The following is a 26,056-nucleotide window of genomic DNA, read 5'->3' as shown; positions in this document are numbered from 1 at the left end:
TTTCTCTTAAAATTTTATATATTTTTTAAATATATTATATATATATAGCAGTACAACATGGGTAAGTTTCAGGAAAATATCAGTTCCCAACTAAAAAAAAAACGCTTTGTGTGAAATGATACATTCCGAGCATAACTTTTTTCTCATTAGAATACATATTTTTTCTCTTAAAATTGTATATATTTTTTTTATATATTATATATATATAGCAGTACAACATGGGTAAGTTTCAGGAAAATATCAGTTCCCAACTAAAAAAAAACAGCTTTGTGTGAAATGATACATTCCGAGCATAACTTTTTTCTCATTAGAATACATATTTTTTCTCTTAAAATTGTATATATTTTTTTATATATTATATATATATATATATATATATATATATATATATATATATAGCAGTACAACATGGGTAAGTTTCAGGAAAATATCAGTTCCCAACTAAAAAAAACGCTTTGTGTGAAATGATACATTCCGAGCATAACTTTAACATCGACACCATTTTTACCTTTTTCTGTTCTTGAGTAATCAGCAGTACAACATAGGTAAGTTTCAGGAAAATATCAGTTCCCAACTAAAAAAACAGCTTTGTGTGAAATGATACATTCCGAGCATAACTTTTTTCTCATTAGAATACATATTTTTTCTCTTAAAATTTTATTTATTTTTTTATTTAAAAAAAATATTTTTTATATATTTCTCTTGGAATTTATTCTATTCTTATTTTTTTCCAGCTATTTCAACTTTCTTCTTCTTCATGTAATGTTATGGTTTTATTCTTATAATATTTTCACTTTATTTCCATAATATTATACATTTCTCCCCAACCTAATTTCCGCCAAATGATAACTTTATTTTGTTTTTTTTTTTTTGCTAAATAATGTTTTTAGAACATGCTGTGGGCCAATAAGACAACAACCACAGGCCAAAAATATTATATTATATTATATTATATTATATTATATTATATTATATTATATTATATTATATTATATTATATTATATTATATTATATTATATTATATTATATTATATTATATTATATTATATTATATCATATTATATCATATTATATTATATATTTTTTTATTATTTTTTAAATAATATTTTTATAATATTTTTAATAATATAAATATTTATAATAACATAAATATAGAAAATAATATTATTTTTTATTATTATATATTTATATTATATTATATAATATATATTCCAGCACCCCCTGCGACCCTTGTGAGGAAAAGCAGTAGAAAATGAATGAATGAATATTATTATATTATATTATATTATATTATATTATATTATATTATATTATATTATATTATATTATATTATATTATATTATATTATATTATATTATATTATATTATATTATATTATATTATATTATATTATATTATATTATATTATATTATTTTTATTTTTATTTTTGTTTTTTTAAATCATATTTTTATAACATTTTTTAAATAATATAAATATATATAGTAATATAAATATTGAAAATAATATTATTTTTTATTATGATATATTTATATTATATTATATAATATATATTCCAGCACCCCCTGCGACCCTCGTGAGGAAAAAGAATGAATATGAATGAATGAATATTATATATTATATTATTATATATTATTATTATATTACCTATTATTCCTGTTAGGACCCCATGGGGAGGCGAGTGGGGGTTTTCCTGGATGGTGAGGATGGAAAAGTTAGGAAAGTCATCACATGTCAGGTAGGAGTCCAGAGGAGGGGATTTCCACACCATGTTGACAGGGAAGGATACGGATTTCCGTTCTCATTTCAATGCGGGAGAGCTGTGAGGGGGGGTTGGGGGGGGTCATGGAGCTCATGTAATAAAAGCTGAGTGGACATTATTATTTGTTATTATTATTATTATTATTTGTTGTTGTTTGTCTGCCATTAAGGAATATGCCAACCTTTCAAGGAAAAGAAATATTCCTGTGTCCTATGGAACTTGTGTTTCTTCCCGGAGGACCCGCCCCTCCCACAAAAGCCCACTCATTGTGACGCCTGTTTTGGTGGTGGTTGGGGGAGGGGGGGTGAACGGTAGTGTCCCATTCCGACGGCGTCTCAGACATAAACACGGGTGACAAATGGGCTGTGATATCAGGTGTCAGCGTGGAAGATTTATAAGGTAGCAAGACAATGGAAGGGGGGGGTGTCAGGGCCTGGGGGGGGGGGGGGGGGGGGGGTCGGGGGTGTCCTGTTCCTGTGCACCAACTTTGGTTACAGTGTCCCGGCAGGAATGGTTTTTGGTTAAGTCCTCTAATGTCCATGTGGTGCACCTTGTACAGCAGTACAACATAGGTAAGTTTCAGGAAAATATCAGTTCCCAACTAAAAAAAAAACAGCTTTGTGTGAAATTATACATTACAAGCATAACTTTAACATCGACACCATTTTTACCTTTTTCTGTTCTTGAGTAATCAGCAGTACAACATAGGTAAGTTTCAGGAAAATATCAGTTCCCAACTAAAAAAAACCCCAGCTTTGTGTGAAATGATACATTCCGAGCATAACTTTAACATCGACACCATTTTTACCTTTTTCTGTTCTTGAGTAATCAACAGTACAACATAGGTAAGTTTCGGGAAAATATCAGTTCCCAACTAAAAAAAACAACTTTGTGTGAAATGCTACATTCCGAGCATAACTTTAACATCAACACCATTTTTACCTTTTTCTGTTCTTGAGTATTCAACAGTACAACATAGGTAAGTTTCAGGAAAATATCAGTTCCCTACTAAAAAAAACAGCTTTCTGTGAAATTATACATTACAAGCATAACTTTAACATCGACACCATTTTTACGTTTATCTGTTCTTGAGTAATCAGCAGTACAACATAGGTAAGTTTCAGGAAAATATCAGTTCCCAACTAAAAAAAAACAGCTTTGTGTGAAATAATAAATTCCGAGCATAACTTTAACATCAACACCATTTTTACCTTTTTCTGTTCTTGAGTAATCAGCAGTACAACATAGGTAAGTTTCAGGAAAATATCAGTTCCCAACTAAACAAAAACCCAGCTTTGTGTGAAATGATACATTCCGAGCATAACTTTAACATCGACACCATTTTTACCTTTTTCTGTTCTTGAGTAATCAACAGTACAACATAGGTAAGTTTCGGGAAAATATCAGTTCCCAACTAAAAAAAACAACTTTGTGTGAAATGCTACATTCCGAGCATAACTTTAACATCAACACCATTTTTACCTTTTTCTGTTCTTGAGTAATCAACAGTACAACATAGGTAAGTTTCGGGAAAATATCAGTTCCCAACTAAAAAAAACAGCTTTGTGTGAAATGATACATTCCGAGCATAACTTTAACATCGACACCATTTTTACCTTTTTCTGTTCTTGAGTAATCAACAGTACAACATAGGTAAGTTTCGGGAAAATATCAGTTCCCAACTAAAAAAAAAACAGCTTTGTGTGAAATGATACATTCCGAGCATAACTTTAGCATCGACACCAATTTTTTGTAAGTTATGCTCGGAATGTATCATTTCACACAAAGCTGTTTTTTTTTTAGTTAGGAACTGATATTTTCCTGAAACTTACCTATGTTGTACTGTTGATTACTCAAGAACAGATAAAGGTAAAAATGGTTTCGATGTTGAAGTTATGCTCGGAATGTTTCATTTTACAGAAAGCTGGGGGTTTTTTTAGTTGGGAACTGATATTTTCCTGAAACTTACCTATGTTGTACTGTTGATTACTCAAGAACAGAAAACTGTAAAAATTGTGTCGATATTAAAGTTATGCTCGGAATTCATCATTTCACACAAAGCTGTTTTTTTTTTAGTTGGGAACTGATATTTTCCTGAAACTTACCTATGTTGTACTGCTGATTACTCAAGAACAGATTAAGGTAAAAATGGTATTGATGTTAAAGTTATGCTTGGAATGTATCATTTCACACAAAGCTGTTTTTTTAGTTGGGAACTGATATTTTCCTGAAACTTACCTATGTTGTACTGCTGATTACTCAAGAACAAAAAACGGTAAAAATGGTGTTGATGTTAAAGTTATGCTCGGAATGTATCATTTCACAGAAAGCTGTTTTTTTTTTTAGTTGGGAACTGATATTTTCCTGAAACTTACCTATGTTGTACTGTTGATTACTCAAGAACAGAAAAAGGTAAAAATGGTGTCGATGTTGAAGTTATGCTCGGAATGTATCATTTCACAGAAAGCTTTTTTTTTTTTTAGTTGGGAACTGATATTTTCCTGAAACTTACCTATGTTGTACTGCCGATATTTAAATTTTGTATTTTTTGGGGTTTTCTTTTGGAATGTGGTAAAAAAAAATGTCACAAACGGACACCCCCTGCAGTATTCAAATCCACAGTCTCCACTTTTCTCGCTGCCCTCAGTCTCCTCTTGGATAAAATGCATCTCCTTCACAGGAGAGCCTCGTTCTCCTCCATTGTCGGAGGCGTGAACATCACCAAGCCATGACTCTCAACTCTCCTCCCCCGACGCTCGATTGCCCTCAGACGACCTGAAACGTGACACCCGCACAGGTGACCCTCCAATTCCGTGTTTTTCCGTCTCCGCCCTTTGTCTCATTCCCAATGTGGAACGTTCCTCAGGGAATGTCTGGAGGTACTTCAATAGTATGGAACGCAGATTTAAATCTTTTATTCGGACACACGTGTGAGCTAGCATGTTTTCCGAAGCATTCCGACCCCAACCCAAAGGGGGCGCCACAAATGTCACCCGATGAGGGTGCGCAAGTGTCCGGTGGGAAAACTGTGACATAAGCCCTTTTGTGGAACGTTCCATGTGTGTCGTTGTGTTCGCCGTGGAAGAATGCAGCTTAGTGTTCCGGCGCTGCCCGACCCGGCCGGGCCCGGCGGCGTGCCCTGAAAACTGACCCGCCCGGCCTTGTTGCTCAGCTGTTTGTTCAGCTGGCCCACCGGCGGGGACACCAAACACCCACCCCCTTTCTCTACTGCTCAGGCAGAGTTGGACACCTCCGCTGTCACACCCCCTCGGGGTCGTCAACCTTGTGACCTTTCGACCCGCGAGGGGGCGGGCGGTATTTACTCCAAGGCCGTCGTTTAAGAAGAACGTTTTGTTTGAGCCCCATTTGGCCCCGCAGTCTCCGATCAGGCCCTTGTCATCAGTGCCATTGATCTACTCTAAATGAGCTGATTAGGGGGGCCTGCAGTTTGTCCTGTTGCTCGGGGGGGAGGGCGGACGGGCGGGCGGGCGGCCTGAGCCCATCACTGGTGGAGCTTGGCATGGTGATGAGGGACGCGGGTCAAAGGGGGGCACGCAGAGCAAACACAGTTGGGCATTCATGCTCGAAGACGCAGCACCAAAAAGGGCGGCTGTCTGATGGGCGGATTGGATCAAGCTTGTTGGATTGGCCACGCCCCCACCTGGGGCTCAGCTGTCGGTCTACTTTTTTAACGAGCAGGATTAGGGTGGCAGTTACCAAATTTCATATATATTATATTTATTATATTATGTAATAGCTTTTCCGGTATATTGTGACGTCATGCTATGTGTTAGTATGCTAATGTTAGCATGTTATCATTGCTAGCATAATCATTTTTTTTTTTGCTATATATTGCTATTGCATGGGTAGACACACATATAAACACACTGTCATGCACAGCGTCACCATGGTGACGTCAGCATGTTAGCATTGCTAGCATGCCAAACTTAGCACAGTGTCATTTTTAGCCGTTTTCAAGGGTACATACTTCGCACATCATGGTAGGTGTTAGCATGTTAGCTTTGCTATCATGCTAATTTGCTTATGAGCATGATGCTAATGTTAGCATGTTAGCTTTGCTAACATTGGCATAATTAGATGTTCACATGCTAACATGGTAGCATTTTTGCAGTTTTCATGAATATGAATATGCTTTTTCTGCATTTTCTGCTTGCTATCATGCTAATTTAAACACCTACCATGATGTACGAAATATGTACCCTTGAAAACGGCTAAAAACGGCTAAATTTTATTATATTTATACGTACATAACAATTTATAAATAAAATAACATACAAAGAAAACTATATATAAATACATTTTTAAATCATATAAAATAATAAATAAATACAATAATAATACATTGATAATAAGTTTGATTAAAGAATATAAATCATAAAAAAATATAAAAATGAAAAAAAAATTGTGTCTAAACTGTGGCATAGTACAGGACATGGGGGAAAAAACTTTAATGAATATGATTTCATTTAATTTATGAAAAAAGTCATACATTTAAAAGAAAAAAGTTGTACATTTACCAAAAAAAATCTCGATATTAGATATATTTAAAAGGAAAAAAGTTGTAAATTTCATGAAGGAAAAAAGTCATGATATCCGGAAAAAAAAAGTCATAAATTCATGAGAAAAAAAGTCATAAATTCATGAGAATAAAGTCATAATTTGATGAAAATAAAGTCATACGTATATTTCATAAAGTCATAAATAAATGAGAATAAAGCCATACATTTATGAGAAAGAAGTTGTACATTTTTGAGAATAATTAGGAGTATTAGTAGAATAAAATTGAACATTAAAAATAATAAAGAATAAAAAAATTTAAAAATTCAAGAGAATAAAGTCATAATTTTATATATATAAAATTTAAGTCAGAAATTAATTTTAAAAAGTCATGCTTGAGTGAGCGGCTTTATCTTTGATATTCCTGATGCCTTCCCGACAAGTGCTGAGTGTGTGTGAGTTATGTGGAGTCCGTCCAGCAACTCCTTAATCCCTCTGACCTCCGAGAGGGAGGACTCTCCGTTTGTGCCAGGCGCGCTCGGGAGTGTTGGATTACACGCAGGCTGTAATTAAAGGCCTCTTGACTGATAAATAGGCGCAAACACAGGCACACGTTTACTCATGGACCGGGGGGGGGGGGGGGGGGCCTGGACGCGTGCTCGCACACAAGTGGTCAAAGCAAACCCCTTGGTAGATAAAGCCACCAGATGAATAATCAAATGTATGAACTAGAAAAGCACTTGGACCTTCGTCCAGTGTAGCATACTAAAACGTTATTATCACCCAGCATGATAGCTAGCAAAAAATGTCAACTTATTTTTATATTCATGAAAACTGCAAAAAAATGCTACAATGTTAGCATGCTAACATCTAATTATGCTAATGATAGCACACTAGCAAGGCTAACATGCTAACACCGAGCATAATAGCTTGCTTAAGCGCCTATCTCTAAAAATGCTAACGTTTTAGTAGCATACTAACAAAAACTTTACTATCACCTAGCATGATAGCTAGCAAAAAATGTCTACTTATTTTTATATTCATGAAAACTGCAAAAAATGCTACAATGTTAGCATGCTAACATCTAATTATGCTAATGCTAGCACACTAGCAAGGCTAACATGCTAACACCGAGCATAATAGCTTGCTTAAGCGCCTATCTCTAAAAATGCTAAAGTTTTAGTAGCATACTAACAAAAACTTTACTATCACCTAGCATGATAGCTAGCAAAAATGTCTACTTATTTTTATATTCATGAAAACTGCAAAAAAATGCTACAATGTTAGCATGCTAACATCTAATTATGCTAATGCTAGCACACTAGCAAGGCTAACATGCTAACACCGAGCATAATAGCTTGCTTAAGCGCCTATCTCTAAAAATGCTAACGTTTTAGTAGCATACTAACAAAAACTTTACTATCACCTAGCATGATAGCTAGCAAAAAATGTCTACTTATTTTTATATTCATGAAAACTGCAAAAAAATGCTACAATGTTAGCATGCTAACATCTAATTACGCTAATGCTAGCACACTAGCAAGGCTAACATGCTAACACCGAGCATAATAGCTTGCTTAAGCGCCTATCTCTAAAAATGCTAACGTTTTAGTAGCATACTAACAAAAACTTTACTATCACCTAGCATGATAGCTACATGCTAACATCTAATTATGCTAATATTAGCACGCTCGCAAGGCTAACATGTTAACACCTAGCATAATAGTTTGTTTAAGCGCCTACCTCTAAAAATGCTAAAGTTTTAGTAGCAGACTAAATAAAACTTTACTCTCACCTAGCATGGTAGCTAGCGGAAAATGTCTGCTTAATTTCATATTCATGAAAACTGCAAAAAATGTTCCCATGTTAGCATGCTAACATTTAATCATGCTAATATTAGCACGCTCGCAAGGCTAACATGTTAACACCTAGCATAATAGTTTGTTTAAGCGCCTACCTCTAAAAATGCTAACGTTTTAGTAGCATACTAAAAAAAACTTTACTATCACCTAGCATGATAGCTACATGCTAACATCTAATCATGCTAATATTAGCACGCTCGTTAAAAAAACTTTACTATCACCTACGCAGCATAATAGCAAGTGGAAAATGTCTGCTTAATTTATAATTCATGAAAACTGCAAAAAATGCAACCATGTTAGCATGCTAACATCTAATTATGCTAATGCTAGCACGCTAGCAAGGCTAACATGTTAACACCTAGCATAATAGTTTGTTTAAGCGCCGACCTCTAAAAATGCTAACATTTTAGCATACTAAAATAACGTTACTATCACCTAGCATGATAGCAAGCAGAAAATGTTTGCTTAATTTCATATTCATGAAAACTGCAAAAAATGCTACCATGTTAGCATGTGAACATCTAATTATGCCAATGTTAGCATGCTAGCAAAGCTAACATGCTAACACTACATAACAATTTATAAATAAAATAACATACAAAGAAAACTATATATAAATACATTTTTAAATCATATAAAATAATAAATAAATACAATAATAATACATTGATAATAAGTTTGATTAAAGAATATAAATCATAAAAAAATATAAAAATTTAAAAATTAAAAAAATAAATAAAATTGTGTCTAAACTGTGGCATAGTACAGGACATGGGGGAAATTGTTATGTACGTATAATATAAATATAATAATATAATAATATAATAATATAATAATATAATAATATAATAATATAATAATATAATAATATAATAATATAATAATATAATAATATAATAATATAATAATATAATAATATAATAATATAAATATTTATGTATTTTAGTTTTCAATCTTCTTGAAAGATATTTTATTACATATTTTAAAACGTTTTTTAAAAAGCAAAAAGTGAATGTTTTAAATATATTTGTTGTCAATTTTGACAGAAAAGTTATTATTTTTTGTTGTTATTTATTATTAATGACTCATAATACAAATATGATATAATTTTTTTCTTAATAAATGATTATGATTAGAATGATAGAATGATAGTTTACTCCAATTTTCAGTCAGCACCAAGACTCGTTTGAAAGCGTCCCTCCCGGTCCACATCAAGTCTCCGCTGCTTGTTGTTGTTCTGGGGTCGCAGGTCAAAGGTGAGCGGGGGTCATCTGAGAACACTGCGTCCTCTCAGCGGTCTTCATTAGAGGTCTGGAAGTACTCAGAGACCAGACCTCCTCCTCCGCTTTCTTCTCCAAACTAAATGTCCATTGCTGATAAACAGCCGCATCAGAGGAGTGGATTTGGCCGTGTCAACACGCACGTCGCTTGACGCCGTCCACCCGTCACGCACGTCCTCGCGAGCGGCCGCCGAGGTTGGATTCGTGAGTTTTTTTTTTTTTTTTTATCATGAATGAACGCCTCCTCTTCCTGTGACAAAGCAGAGACTCCATCAAGGAAACATGCTGTCCTTTTTTTTGGCTCCAAACTACCCTAAAATAGCAGAACCACCACCACTGGCTAGCAGATGTTAGCCATGCTAATATATGCTAATATATGTGTATATGTATATATATATTTTTTATTTTATTTTATTTCATAATAATCTCATAATTATGACCTTTTGTCTCATAATTTTTACTTTTTATAATTAGAGCTTTAATCTGGAAAAAAACAATAATTTTTTTTAAAAAAAAATGTATATATATATACATATACACTTTTTATTTTTTTAATATTTGTTTCTAATATACACATAGATATATACATTTTTTTGTATGATTTATCGTCTTTAATCAAACTTATTATCAATGTATTATTATTGTATTTATTTATTATTTTATATGATTTAAAAATATATTTATATATGGTTTTTTTATGTTATTTTATTTATAAATTGTTATATACATATAATATAAATATAATAATATAATAATATAATAATATAATAATATAATAATATAATAATATAATAATATAATAATATAATAATATAATAATATAATAATATAATAATATAATAATATATTAATTTGTATGTATTTTATTTTTCAATCTTCTTGAAAGATATTTTTATTATATATTTTAAACCTTTTTTTAAAAAGCAAAAAGTGAATGTTTTAAATATATTTGTTGTCAATTTTGACAGAAAAGTTATTATTATTATTTTTTATTTTTATTTTTTTTCATCAAGGTCAAACATTCAACACTTTTATTTTCCTTTTCATGGTAGGAAAGATGCTGTCCTTTTTTTTGGGCTCCAAACTACCCTAAAATAGCAGAACCACCACCACTGGCTAGCAGATGTTAGCCATGCTGCTTCAAACTGAACAAATAAGTCGCTATTGTTTACACCATTGATGAGGGATGGATGGGAGCCCATTTCCACAACTGAATTTTATATATATATATATATATATATATATATATATATATATATATATATATATATATATATATATATATATGTGTGTGTGTGTATATGTATATATATATTTTTTAATTTTATTTTATAATAATCTTATAATTATGACCTTTTGTCTAATAATTTTTACTTTTTAGAATTAGAGCTTTAATCTGAAAAAAACAAATAAAAAATGAAAAAATGTATATATATACATATACATTTTTTATTTGTATATTTGTTTTTCATATACATACATATATATATATATATACATTTTTTATTTTTTATATATTTTTTAATAAATATATCTTTCAATAAGATTGAAAACTAAAATACATAAATATTATTATTATATTATTATATTATTATTACATATATATATATATATATACATTTTTTTATTTTTTATATATTTTTTTCAGATTAAAGCTCTAATTATAAAAAAGTAAAAATTATGAGACAAATGGTCATAATTATAATTAGTTTGTTTTTATTTTAAAAATTTGAAATTTATATATATATGTGTATATATATATGTGTGTATGTATGTATATATATATATATTTATTTTATTTTATAATAATCTCATAATTATGACCTTTTGTCTAATAATGTTTACTTTTTATAATTAGAGCTTTAATCTGAAAAAAATATATATATATACATATATACACTTTGTTTTTATTTTTAAAATTTTAAATTTATATACATATATATATTTTTTTCAATATATTTTTCAATATATATGAGGAAAAATGGATGGCAGCCATTGACTGAGCGACTGAAAAAATAAAATAAAAATTTTAAAAAAATATATATATACATAGTATATATTTTATATTAATCAAATATGTATATATTTTTTAATTGAAAATTTTTTTTAATAAAAAAAAATATATATATATACATTAAAAAAATCAGTCGCGGAAATGGGCTCCCGTCCATATTTCCTCATATATATACATGTATATGTACATATATGTATACATACACTGTGGTAAGTCCTAATATAAACAGACAAACATATGAGATAAAAAGTCATAATTATAAGATGAGAAAATTCTAATTATGGGATTAAAAATGAAAAATTATGAGATGAGAAAGCTCTAATCATAAAAAGTAAAAATCATGAGACAAAAAGTCATAACTAGGAGATTATTATGTTGACCATATTGGGTAATAGGAGTGTAAAGGTGACTATAGGGGTGTTATTTCTTGTTTAGAGGGCTCTAAAAATGTTAGAAACCCAATTTAGAAGGTGGTAAACAGGTTTTCTACGTGTAATACTTCTTACTATCTCTTATTATGTCTACTATATTGGGTAATGGGAATGTAAAGGTGACTATAGGGGTGTTATTTCATGTTTAGAGGGCTCTAAAAATGTTAAAAAGCCTATTTAGAAGGCGGTAAACAGGTTTTTTATGCTTAGTACTTCTTACTATCTATTATTTTGACTATATTGGGTAATAGGAGTGTAAAGGTGACTATAGGGGTGTTACTTCATGTCTAGAGGGCTCTAGAAATGTTAAAAAGCCAATTTAGAATTTGGTAAACAGGTTTTCTACGTGTAATACTTCTAACTATCTTTTATTAAGTCAACTATATTGGGTAATAGGAGTGTAAAGGTGACTATAGGGGTGTTACGTCATGTTTAGAGGGCTCTAAAAATAAAAAAAAAACATTTAGAAGGTGGCAAACAGGTTTTCTACGCGTAATACTTCTTACTATCTCTTATTATGTCTACTATATTGGGTAATGGGAATGTAAAGGTGACTATAGGGGTGTTATTTCATGTCTAGAGGGCTCTAAAAATGTTAAAAAGCCTATTTAGAAGGCGGAAAAACAGGTTTTCTATGCTTAGTACTTCTTACTATCTCTTATTATTCTGACTATATTGGGTAATAGGAGTGTAAAGGTGACTATAGGGGTGCTACTTCATGTCTACAGGGCTCTAATAATGTTAAAAACCTATTTTAGAAGGTGGTAAACAGGTTTTCTACGCGTAATACTTCTTACGATCTCTCATTATGTCTACTATATTGGGTAATATGAGTATAAAGGTGACTATAGGGGTGTTATTTCATGTTTAGAGGGCTCTAAAAATGTTAAAAAGCATATTTAGAAGGTGGTAAACAGGTTTTCTACGTGTAATACTTCTTACTATCTCTTATTATGTCGACTATATTGGGTAATGGGAATGTAAAGGTGACTATACGGGTGTTACTTCATGTTTAGAGGGCTCTAAAATGTTAAAAAGCCAATTTAGAATTTGGTAAACAGGTTTTCTACATGTAATACTTCTTACTATCTCTTATTATGTTGACTATATTGGGTAATAGGAGTGTAAAGGTGACTATAGGGGTGTTACTTCATGTCTAGAGGGCTCTAAAAATGTTCAACTCCCTATTTAGAAGGTAGTAAACAGGTTTTCTATGTTTAATACTTCTTACTATCTCTTATTATGTCTACTATATTGGGTAATAGGAGTGTAAAGGTGACTATAGGGGTGTTACTTCATGTCTAGAGGGCTCTAAAATGTTAAAAAGCCAATTTAGAATTTGGTAAACAGGTTTTCTACATGTAATACTTCTTACTATCTCTTATTATGTCGACTATATTGGGTAATAGGAGTGTAAAGGTGACTATAGGGGTGTTACGTCATGTTTAGAGGGCTCTAAAAATGTTAAAAAGCCAATTTAGAATTTGGTAAACAGGTTTTCTACGTGTAATACTTCTTACTATCTCCTATTATGTCGACTATATTGGGCAACAGGAGTGTAAAGGTGACTATAGGGATGCTATTTCTTGTTTAGAGGGCTCTAAAAATGTTAAAAACCCAATTTAGAAGGTGGTAAACAGGTTTTCTACGCATAATACTTCTTACTCTCTCTTATTATGTCGACTATATTGGGTAATGGGAATGTAAAGGTGACTATAGGGGTGTTATTTCATGTTTAGAGGGCTCTAAAAATGTTCAAAAGCCTTTTTAGAAGGTAGTAAACAGGTTTTCTTTGCTTAATTGTTTATTATGTCTTCTATATTGAGTAATAGGAGTGTAAATGTGACTATAGGGGTGTTATTTCTTGTTTAGGGGGCTCTAAAAATGTTAAAAAGCCTATTTAGAAGGTAGTAAACAGAGTTGAATAAGGGAGGGAGCAGCATCCATTCAAAGTTCATCCGTCAAGGTCCTTTAAGCTACAAGCTGACATTAAAGGGAACGTTTGGGGTTCTTGGATTGGGTCTGAAGTGTTGCACCAAACCGTCCAGAACCAAAGAACACAGATCAGAACATACGCCAGGCAACCGTCCCGCTCGCTTCCCACGGTCTCTCTCAAGCGGGATGACATCACCCGTCGATTTAGTGACGCTCCGATAGGAAAGCTTCTGGAGATGTTCCTGCAGGGATAAGAAGAACTTTTCAGGGAACCGGAGGAAGAAAGCCTGGAGTTTTGTGGCTTGGCTGAACTCGCCGTGAACCTCGGCAGATTTATTTTTCCTCGGAGCCCGTCGCTCGCTCAGAGGGGCTCGGATTTACATGCCTCTCCCCGTGCAGCTGGGAAGCGGAGCAAAAGGATGCGGACGTGATCCGGGATGAGGGATGCAGGTGGGGGATAAGGGATCCTTTCAGGAGTCCAGCAGGCTCACGTTTATTGGCTTCATTTTCATTGCTTGATGGAGTTAGCGTCAACTGGTTGGATGCCCATTCAAAATTGCTATTAAGAAAGGACTGTGCTGCTGTTTTTGAGGATCTACTGAAAAAAACACTTCTCAAAGATCCTCTATATGACAGAAACACTTACAGTCAATGATGCTCTACATGAGCGAACCATTCTGCTGTTTTTGAGGACTCACATCTAGTATATGACAAGACAAGTCTGCTGTTTTTGAGGATCTACTGAAAAAAAAACACTACTCAAAGATCCTCTATATGGCAGAAACACTTACAGTCAAAGATGATCTACATGAGCCAACCATTCTGCTGTTTTTGAGGACTCACATCTAGTACATGACAAGACAGGTCTGCTGTTTTTGAGGATCTACTGGAGAAAAACACGACTCAAAGATCCTCTATATGGCAGAAACACTTACAGTCAAAGATGCTCTACATGAGCGAACCATTCTGCTGTTTTTGAGGACTCACATCTAGTATATGACAAGACAAGTCTGCTGTTTTTGAGGACCTACTGAAAAAAAACACTTCTCAAAGATCCTCTATATGGCAAGAAACACTTACAGTCTAAGATGCTCTACATGAGCCAACTATTCTGCTGTTTTTGAGGACTCACATCTAGTATATGACAAGACAAGTCTGCTGTTTTTGAGGACCTACTGAAAAAAAACACTTCTCAAAGATCCTCTATATGGCAAGAAACACTTACAGTCTAAGATGCTCTACATGAGCCAACTATTCTGCTGTTTTTGAGGACTCACATCTAGTATATGACAAGACAACTGCTGTTTTTGAGGATCTACTGAAAAAAACACTTCTCAATGATCCTCTATATGGCAGAAACACTTACAGTCAAAGATTATCTAAATGAGCCAACTATTCTGCTGTTTTTGAGGACTCACATTGAGTATATGACAAGACAAGTCTGCTGTTTTTGAGGACCTACTGGAAAAAAACACTTCTCAAAGATCCTCTATATGGCAGAAATACTTACAGTCAATGATGCTCTACATGAGCGAACTATTCTGCTGTTTTTGAGGACTCACATCTAGTATATGACAAGACAAGTCTGCTGTTTTTGAAGACCTACTGAAAAAAAACACTTCTCAAAGATCCTCTATATGGCGGAAACACTTACAGTCAAAGATGATCTACATGAGCGAACTATTCTGCTGTTTTTGAGGACTCACATCTAGTATATGACAAGACAAGTCTGCTGTTTTTGAGGACCTACTGAAAAAAACACTTCTCAAAGATCCTCTATATGGCAGAAATACTTACAGTCAAAGATGCTCTACATGAGCCAACTATTCTGCTGTTTTTGAGGACTCACATCTCGTACATGACAAGACAAGTTTGCTGTTTTTGAGGACCTACTGAAAAAAAACACTTCTCAAAGATCCTCTATATGGCAGAAATACTTACAGTCAAAGATGCTCTACGTGAGCCAACTATTCTGCTGTTTTTGAGGACTCACATCTAGTATATGACAAGACAAGTCTGCTGTTTTTGAGGATCTACTGGAGAAAAACACTACTCAAAGATCCTCTATATGGCAGAAACACTTACAGTCAAAGATGATCTACATGAGCGAACCATTCTGCTGTTTTTGAGGACTCACATCTAGTATATGACAAGACAAGTCAGTAGGTTGTCATCTATATTCCAAGGACCTACTACAATTTTTTTTTTGTCAAAGATCCTCTCTATAACAGGAGAGTTGTGCTGTTTTTGAAGACCTACTGCAAAAAAAAAGTCAAAGTCAAAGATCCTATATATGAGATGAACCTACTGGGACCTACCGCAAAAACATAGTCAAAGATCCTCTTTTTGATCGGACATTTTTGCTGTTTTTAATGACATGTTGCAAAAAATGCTAGTCAAAGATCCTCTATATACCAGGAGACTTGTGCTGTTTTTGAAGACCGACTGCAAAAAAAAAAGTCAAAGTCAAAGATCCAATATACCTACTGGAACCTACTGGGACCTACCGCAAAAACATAGTCAAAGATCCTCTTTTGACATTTGACAAAGGATCGCTCTGCTGTTTTTGAAGACCACCTACAAAAAAATCATCTATATTCCTAGGATCTACTGCAAAAATGTTGGTCAAAGATCCTCTATATAACAGAAGAGTTGCGCTGTTTTTGAAGACCTACTGCAAAAAAAAGTCAAAGTCAAAGATCCTATATCATGAAATGAACCTACTGGGACCTACCGCAAAAACATAGTCAAAGATCCTCATTTTTGCTGTTTTTAATGATGTGCTGTAAAAAATGCTTGTCAAAGAACCTCTATTTGAAAGGATCGCTCTGCTGTTTTTGAAGACCACCCACAAAAAAAATCATCTATATTCCAAGGACCTACTGCTAAAATTTTAGTCAAAGATCCTCTATTTAACAGGAGAGTTGTGCTGTTTTTGAAGACCTACTGCAAAAAAGTCAAAGATCCTATATTAATATTTTACATATTAATCTCAGTGGGCCCAGCAGGGAGCCATGTAGTTTGATGATTAGTCTGGAAAGAACGAAGTGGAATTATCTCCTGGCCGTTTACGCCCGTTCAGGAGCCCCCCAGCTGTGACCCGAGCGGGAGGTGGAAAGGTCAGGAAAAAGGCTTCGGACTTCTTGACCCGCCATGATGAATCAATCCACCAACACCGACCTTTCGTATCCTGCAATGTTTACGTCTTCTTTAACCCTTCGATGCACGAGTGACTGGACCCTACACTCTTCCATAAGGGGCTCAAAAATCACCCATACTAGAATCAATGCCTTTTTATGCCAATTTTGGTTATGAATAATCACTTGTATGATATTTAGTATTATATTTAGGACCACACAAGAATGATTTCATGTTAGAAACATCTTCATTTTTCACTTTTTTACATCTTTGAAAAAGAAAATGACCCCAAGTACAACAATAGAAAATGTGAGGATCCATTGTGTGTTGCATAAAGATAAGTTAAAAATGTGAATGACATATCAGAAACATGTTTTTTGAGGAATACCTGGAATATGAAATGATTAAAAAAAATGTCATTACGAAGATATTTCAAGAAAACAACCTGACCGGGTCATTTTTGACCCACTTATGGAAGGTTGGGGTAGTAACACAAAAACTAAAATTTCTTAAAATGTATAAAAGCTAAGTTAAAAATGTGAATGGCATGATATCAAAAATATGATTTTTGAGGAATATCTGCAATATGAAATTATAACAAATTTTAATTTCTAAGATATGTCAAGAAAACAACCTGACCGGGTCATTTTTGACCCACTCATGGAAGGTTGGGGTAGTAACACAAAAACTAAAATTTCTTAAAATATATAAAAGGCAAGTTAAAAATGTCAACGGCATGATATCAAAAACATGTTTTTTTAGGAATACCTGGAATATGAAATGATAAAATTTTTCATTATGAAGATATTTCACGAAAACAACCTGACCGGGTCATTTTTGACCCACTTATGGAAGGTTGGGGTAGTAACACAAAAACAAAACTTTCTTAAAATGTATAAAAGATAAGTTAAAAATGTGAATGGCATGATATCAAAAACATGTTTTTTGAGGAATACCTGGAATATGAAATAATAAAAAAAAATTTCATTAAGATATTTCAAGAAAACAACCTGACCGGGTCATTTTTGACCCACTTATGGAAGGTTGGGGTAGTAACACAAAAACTAAAATTTCTTAAAATATATAAAAGGCAAGTTAAAAATGTCAACGCCATGATATCAAAAACCTGTTTTTTGAGGAATACCTGGAATATGAAATGATAAAAATTTTTCATTACGAAGATATTTCACGAAAACAACCTGATCGGGTCATTTTTGACCCACTTATGGAAGATTTCTTAAAATTTCTTAAAATGTATAAAAGGTAAGTTAAAAAACGTGAAAAAACTAAAATTTCTTAAAATGTATAAAAGGTAAGTTAAAATATGAAATGATAAAATTTTTCATTTTGAAGATATTTCAAGAAAACAACCTGACCGGGTCATTTTTGACCCACTTATGGAAGGTTGGGGTAGTAACACAAAAACTAAAATTTCTTAAAATATATAAAAGGCAAGTTAAAAATGTCAACGCCATGATATCAAAAACCTGTTTTTTTAGGAATACCTGGAATATCAAATGATAAAAATATTTCATTACGAAGATATTTCACGAAAACAACCTGACCGGGTCATTTTTGACCCACTTATGGAAGGTTGGGGTAGTAACACAAAAACTAAAATTTCTTAAAATGTATAAAAGGTAAGTTAAAATATGAAATGATAAAATTTTTCATTATGAAGAAATTTCAAGAAAACAACCTGACCGGGTCCTTTTTGACCCACTTATGGACACATAACACATTTTCTACTAACCAAAGTCGGCTGTAGGCAACCTCCTGATGTAGTTTGGAGTATCTCCACACCATGGCTGCACCTGAAGCATCTTTCGCGGTCTACAACAAACACGGTGATGTAAAACCGGAAAGGCACCTTCCATGAAGTCATGAAGGAGATCCCATCCCGGAGGTCCCGCTTGTTTGGAATCTCCTGGCATGTGTTGCTCCCCCCCCCCCCTTGTTGAATAATAAAAGTGAGCACAGGTTGTAATTAGAGTAATGAATGATTTGGACGGTGCCTTTCCACCCCTGCTCTAATGTTTTCTGTTTTCAGATCGCCCCCCCCACCCCCACCCACCCCCGGCCCTGTTCTGTCCTGTTCCGCTGGATGTGGTTGTGTGCTTGTTTTGGGTAAGAAGATCCCATCTTTATGTGGAGGTGAGCTTCCCTGCAGCCTCTTTAATAAAAACATCTGCTTTGATCTAGTGGTGGGTTAGTCAAAGTACCAGGAAGTTAGCCAGGCTTGTGGGAAGTCAACCAAGGTATCAGAAAGTTAGCAAGGCTACGGGGAAGTTAGCCAGACTTGACAGGAAGTTAGCCATGCTAGCAGGAAGTCAGCCAAGGTATTAGGAAGTTAGCAAGACTACGGGGAAGTTAGCCAGTCTTCCACGTAGTTAGCCATGCTACCAGGATGTTAGCCAGGCTAGTGGTGGGTTAGCCAAAGTACCAGGAAGTTAGCCAGACTAGTGGGAAGTTAGCCATGCTAGCAGGAAGTCAGTCGAGGTATCAGGAAGTTAGCAAGGCTACGGGGAAGTTAACCAGACTAGTGGGAAGTTAGCAAGGCTACAGGGAAGTTAGCCAGACTAGTGGGAAGTTAGCCATGCCAGCAGAAAGTCCGCTTAGGTATCAAGAAATTAGCAAGGCTACGTGGAAGTTAGCCAGACTTGACAGTAAGTTAGCCATGGTAGCAGGAAGTCAGCCAAGGTATTAGGAAGTTAGCAAGACTACGGGGAGATTAGCCAGTCTTCCAGGTAGTTAGCCAAGCTACCAGGATGTTAGCCAGGCTAGTGGTGGGTTAGTCAAAGTACCAGGAAGTTAGCCAGACTAGTGGGAAGTTAGCCATGCTAGCAGGAAGTCAACCAAGGTATCAGGAAGTTAGCAAGGCTACGGGGAAGTTAGCCAGACTAGTGGGAAGTTAGCCATGCTAGCAGGAAGTCAACCGAGATATCAGGAAGTTAGCAAGGCTACAGGGATGTTAGCCAGACTAGTGAAAAGTTAGCCATGCTAGCAGGAAGACAGCCAAGGAAGAAGTTAGCAAGGCTACTGGGATGTTTGCCAGACTAGTGAGAAGTTAGCCATGCTAGCAGGAAGTCAGTTGAGGTATCAGGAAGTTAGCAAGGCTACAGGGATGTTAGCCAGACTAGTGAAAAGTTAGCCATGCTAGCAGGAAGTCAGCCAAGGAGGAAGTTAGCAAGGCTACAGAGATTTTAGCCAGACTAGTGAGAAGTTAGCCATGCTAGCAGGAAGTCAGCCGAGGTATCAGGAAGTTAGCAAGGCTACGGGGATGTTAGTCAGACCAATGAGAAGTTAGCCATGCTAGCAGCAATCAGCCACGGTATTAGGAAGTTAGCAAGGCTACAGGGAGGTTAGCCAGTCTTCCAGGTAGTTAGCCAAGCTACAAGGATGTTAGCCAGACTAGTGGGAAGTTAGCCATGCTAGCAGGAAGTCAACTAAGGTATCAGGAGGTTAGCAAGGGTACGGGGATGTTAGCCAGACTAGTGGGAAGTTAGCCATGCTAGCAGGAAATCAACCAAGGTATCAGGAAGTTAGCAAGGCTACTGGGATGTTAGCCAGACTAGTGGGAAGTTAGCCATGCCAGCAGAAAGTCTGCTTAGGTATAAAGAAATTAGCAAGGCTACAGGGATGTTAGCCAGACTAGTGAGAAGTTAGCCATACTAGCAGGAAGTCAGCCGAGGTATCAGGAAGTTAGCAAGGCTACGGGGATGTTTGCCAGACTAGTGAGAAGTTAGCCATGCTAGCAGGAAGTCAGTTGAGGTATCAGGAAGTTAGCAAGGCTACGGGAAAGTTAACCAGACTAGTGGGAAGTTAGCCATGCTAGCAGGAAGTCAACCAAGGTATCAGGAAGTTAGCAAGGCTACGGGGAAGTTAGCCAGACTAGTGGGAAGTTAGCCATGCTAGCAGGAAGTCAACCGAGGTTTCAGGAAGTTAGCAAGGCTACGGGGATGTTAGCCAGACTAGTGAGAAGTTTGCCATACTAGCAGGAAGTCAGTTGAGGTATCAGGAAGTTAGCAAGGCTACAGGGATGTTAGCCAGACTAGTTGGGAAGTTAGCCATACTAGCAGGAAGTCAGCCGAGGTATCAGGAAGTTAGCAAGGCTACGGGGATGTTAGCCAGACTAGTGAGAAGTTAGCCATGCTAGCAGGTATCAGCCAAGGTATTAGGAGGTTAGCAAGGCTACGAGGAGTTTAGCCAGTCTTCCAGGTAGTTAGCCAAGCTACCAGGATGTTAGCCAGACTAGTGGGAAGTTAGCCATGCTAGCAGGAAGTCAACTAAGGTATCAGGAGGTTAGCAAGGCTACAGGATGTTACCCAGACTAGTGGGAAGTTAGCCATGCTAGCAGGAAGTCAGCCAAGCTACCAGCCTGTTAGCCAGGCTAGCGTGAAGTTAGCCAAATTGGCAGTTTTTTTTTCAATTAGACAACATGCTAACTGTAAATAAACGCTAAACTAATCGCTCTGAGACAAACAACGCCGGTTACGCCATGAAGATGAAGGCTTGCACTTCCTTTTACTTCTTTTTCACTTTGTTTGAACCGGAGAGAACAGGAAGTGAAACTACACACTTAGCATTTTTTTTTGTTAAACAGGAAGAACGCACACCCTTCCTCCGTGTATCTAATATTGTGGCCGCTACTGATGGCCGTGTTATAGTTATAGTCAGCGTTTAATAGTCCAGTATGGGGGTCGTCAATGAGCATCCTCTCATCTTGGTGTCCCTCAGGGCAGAGGAAGGGGGTACGAAGGCCCTGTGCCAAGCGAAGACAACAAAACAAACATCTTGTAACAATGGTAATGGTAATGGTAATGGTTTAATTTCATTTGAACATGCATCAGATTACAATTGAGTGCATCCCATAATCAGTTCCCAGTTCCACATGTCCAAAAGGAGTAGGAAGAAGCAAAGCTTATTAAATCCTACCCCTCCATCTGGTACTTTTACAATCACTAACTGTTAGATTTGTTCACTTCCTGCTTTCCTAATGTAATTTAAGTTTTTATTTTTATTTTTATTTTTATTTTTATTTTTATTTTTATTTTTATTTTTATTTTTATTTTTATTTTTATTTTTATTTTTATTTTTATTTTTATTTTTATTTTTATTTTTATTTTTATTTTTATTTTTATTTTTATTTTTATTTTTATTTTTATTTGTCACGTACCGAAGTACGAGGTGATGGAAAGTTCTGCACACTAAGCCATTAATTTTAATTTTAATTTTAATTTTAATTTTAATTTTAATTTTAATTTTAATTTTAATTTTAATTTTAATTTTAATTTTAATTTTAATTTTAATTTTAATTTTAATTTTTTATTTTTTATTTTTAATTTTTATTTGTCACGTACCGAAGTACGAGGTGATGGAAAGTTCTGCACACTACTGCACACTAATTTTAATTTTAATTTTAATTTTAATTTTAATTTTAATTTTAATTTTAATTTTAATTTTAATTTTAATTTTAATTTTAATTTTAATTTTAATTTTAATTTTAATTTTAATTTTAATTTTAATTTTTTATTTGTCACGTACCGAAGTACGAGGTGATGGAAAGTTCTGCACACTAAGCCGTTAATTTTAATTTTAATTTTAATTTTAATTTTAATTTTAATTTTAATTTTAATTTTAATTTTAATTTTAATTTTAATTTTAATTTTAATTTTAATTTTAATTTTAATTTTAATTTTAATTTTAATTTTAATTTTTTAATTTTAATTTTTAATTTAAATTTTTTTTATTTTTTTATTTTTAATTTTTAATTTTTGTCACATACCCAAGTACTAGATGATGGAAAGTTCTGCACGCGAAGCCGTTTCCACCTATTCTCAAACCCTGCAGGTGTGCAGGACAAAGAAGATAGATAAATAAATAAATAAATAAATAAATAAATAAATAAATAAATAAATAAATAAATAAATAAATAAATAAATGTAGTGTAACCGCTGTCGATTGCAAAATTAAAAAACAGTGAATTAATTCATTTTGACTTTTAGTGCTAAAAGGTCAAACGTAAACAAAATGGTAAGGTGTTAGGTTTAGATGTTTCCTCAGGAGCATGACGTACAGCACAAGTGCCATCTAGCGGCGGTGACAAGAACTGCACCCAGTGTGGAAATAAAAGATGGATGCATCGATGCATTCATTACATGAAAAAGAACAGTGCTTTCTACATTTCCAACAAAGAATGCTGCTCTGATTTATCCTGCTTCATCTTTCAGACATGATAGACAGTCCTGAAGCTGAAAATAAGCGTGGACAAATGGACATTTCATGGTGAAGAACAGCAACTACTGTTGCGATGCATCCGTGACTGTCGGCGCCATGGGTGGCCATCTTGATGCTGCCTTGCTGCTAACACGATCTCATTAACGGCTCCAAATGGAAGACATTGCTTTTCCAGGAAAAAAAAAAAAAAAAAAACATGATGTAATGCCACTCCTGACACGATGGTACGATTCCAGGAACACCACAAGGAGCGGTCACGCAAGTGTAAAAAGAAGTTAACCACTATTTACAGTCCATCCATTCATTTTCTATGCTGCTGATCATTTCGACAAACAACCATTCACACTCACATGCCTTTTTAATCCTAAAACTAACTAGTGTTGGTTTGTTAGCTAGCAGGCTACTTCCTGGTAGAAGGAGGTTGATGAAGGTGCCATGGTGGAGCCTTTTTAACGACATACTGCTGTATTTATGTTTTTTTGTTAGCTTGATGTACAGTAAGAAGATGAAATTTTTGACAAAAAACACAGTATTTTGGCAGTATTTGGGTTTGTTTGTCTCTTTTTTTAGCTAGCAGGCTACTTCTGGTAGCGGGATGTTGCTACACAGTAAGATAATGAAGCCTTTTTAATCCTAAAACTAGCGAAAAAAGACGCGTATCGCTGTATTTATGTTTGTTTGTTAGCTAGCAAAAACTAGCGAAAAACTAGCGAAAAAAAGACGCGTATCGCTGTATTTGTGTGTCTGTTTGTTAGCTAGGAGGCTACTTCCTGGTAGAAGGAGGCCTTAATGGAGCCTTTTTAACGACATACTGCTGTATTTATGTTTGTTTGTTAGCTAGCTGCTTGATGTACGGTAAGAAGATGAAATTTTTGACAAAAAACACAGTATTTTGGCAGTATTTGGGTTTGTTTGTCTCTTTTTTTTAGCTAGCAGGCTACTTCTGGTAGCGGGATGTTGCTACACAGTAAGATGATGGAGCCTTTTTAATCCTAAAACTAGCAAAAAAAGACGCGTATCGCTGTATTTATGTTGTTTGTTAGCTAGCTAGCTGCTTGATATACGGTAAGAAGATGAAACCTTTAAAAAAAACACAGTATTTTGGCAGTATTTGGATTTGTTTGTCTCTTTTTTTAGCTAGCAGGCTACTTCTGGTAGCAGGATGTTGCTACACAGTAAGATAATGAAGCCTTTTTAATCCTAAAACTAGCGAAAAAAGACGCGTATCGCTGTATTTATGTTTGTTTGTTAGCTAGCTAGCTGCTTGATATACGGTAAGAAGATGAAACCTTTAAAAAAACACAGTATTTTGGCAGTATTTGGATTTGTTTGTCTCATTTTTTAGCTAGCAGGCTACTTCTGGTAGCGGGATGTTGCTATTCGGTAAGATAATGAAGCCTTTTTAATCCTAAAACTAGCGAAAAAAAGACGTGTATCGCTGTATTTGTGTGTTGGTTTGTTAGCTAGCAGGCTACTTCCTGGTAGAAGGAGGTTGATGAGGTTGCCTATAACGATCCTTTTTAACAACATACTGCTGTATTTATGTTTGTTTGTTAGCTAGCTGCTTGATGTACGGTAAGAAGATTAAATCTTTAAAAAAAAAAACACAGTATTTTGGAAGTATTTGGGTTTGTTTGTCTCTTTTTTAAGCTAGCAGGCTACTTCTGGTAGCGGGATGTTGCTACACAGTAAGATAAAGAAGTCTTTTTAATCTTAGGACTAGCGAAAAAAGACGCATATCACTGTATTTGTGTGTCGGTTTGTTAGCTACGAGGCTACTTCCTGGTAGAAGGAGGTTGATGAGGTTGCCTATAACGAGCCTTTTTAACGACATACTGCCGTATTTATGTTTGTTTGTTAGCTAGCAGCTTGATGTACGGTAAGAAGATGAAAATTTTGACAAAAAACACAGTATTTTGGCAGTATTTGGGTTTGTTTGTCTCATTTTTTTAGCTAGCAGGCTACTTCTGGTAGCGGGATGTTGCTACACAGTAAGATAAAGAAGTCTTTTTAATCTTAGGACTAGCGAAAAAAGACGCATATCACTGTATTTGTGTGTCGGTTTGTTAGCTAGGAGGCTACTTCCTGGTAGAAGGAGATTGATGAGGGTGAAGAAGATGAAATTTTTGACAAAAAACACAGTATTTTGGCAGTATATGGGTTTGTTTGTCTCTTTTTTTTAGCTAGCAGGCTACTTCTGGTAGCGGGATGTTGCTACACAGTAAGATAATGAAGCCTTTTTAATCCTAAGACTAGCGAAAAAAAGACGCATATCGCTGTATTTGTGTGTCGTTTGTTAGCTAGGAGGCTACTTCCTGGTAGAAGGAAGTTGATAGAACATGGAGTCGCCATGTTGCAAACACTCTGATGTTAGCATCTTTTTGCTACCACCCATTGCCTTCCCTCCGTGGCTACATTTAAAAAACTTAGCCGTATAGTCGCTTTGATGGACAAGCTTCTGCAGGATGAAGAGCGGCCATTTTGAGTCCTGACGCCACATCTGCGACACAGATGTGCCCAGAACAGGATGTTTTGCATTCCCTGCATGGAACATGTGGGATCGGTTGGGCCACATCGGGTCTATGCGTCCTGGGGCTGAAGGGGTTTGCTAGCTGGCTAATTCTGCGCGGGTGTGAGGTGCTGCTGAGAAGAAACCAAAGCCGAGAAGGGGGGGGCACTTGCGGCCCTGTGAATCGGACCGGTCTAACACAACAGAACCTTGAATGTTTATGTCCCTGTTCATGTCCGTGGACCTCAAGACATACACATGATCCTGGACCCCTTAGAGCAGTAATACTGACCCACATATGAACCTGGACTTTAAGGACTAACAGAGTAAATACAGACCCCCCAAAAAACTAAACAAGGTTTAAAAACAA

At 34.9% G+C, this 26,056-nt stretch overlaps 1 protein-coding gene across 3 annotated transcripts in view; it reads left to right on the top strand.

Annotated features, from left to right (window-relative positions):
• The window catches only part of plekhh1 (pleckstrin homology domain containing, family H (with MyTH4 domain) member 1), a 151,620-nt gene that overhangs the window by 59,386 nt on the left and 66,178 nt on the right, over nucleotides 1–26,056 (top strand). The window contains exon 4 of one of the 3 annotated variants that reach the window (XM_058056505.1): nucleotides 18,991–19,094. The gene's annotated coding sequence lies outside the window, so the exon portion shown is untranslated. Of the gene's footprint in view, nucleotides 1–18,990; nucleotides 19,095–24,862; nucleotides 25,057–25,293; nucleotides 25,399–26,056 lie in introns of those variants that run through there. The other 2 variants (XM_058056508.1, XM_058056509.1) reach the window with 2 other exon arrangements.

The sequence above is a fragment of the Doryrhamphus excisus genome, chromosome 19 (assembly GCF_030265055.1).
Source record: "Doryrhamphus excisus isolate RoL2022-K1 chromosome 19, RoL_Dexc_1.0, whole genome shotgun sequence".
Classification (NCBI taxonomy): domain Eukaryota; kingdom Metazoa; phylum Chordata; class Actinopteri; order Syngnathiformes; family Syngnathidae; genus Doryrhamphus; species Doryrhamphus excisus.
The sequence above is the reverse complement of the archived record's forward strand: the minus strand, read 5'-3'. Positions and strand labels throughout refer to the sequence as shown.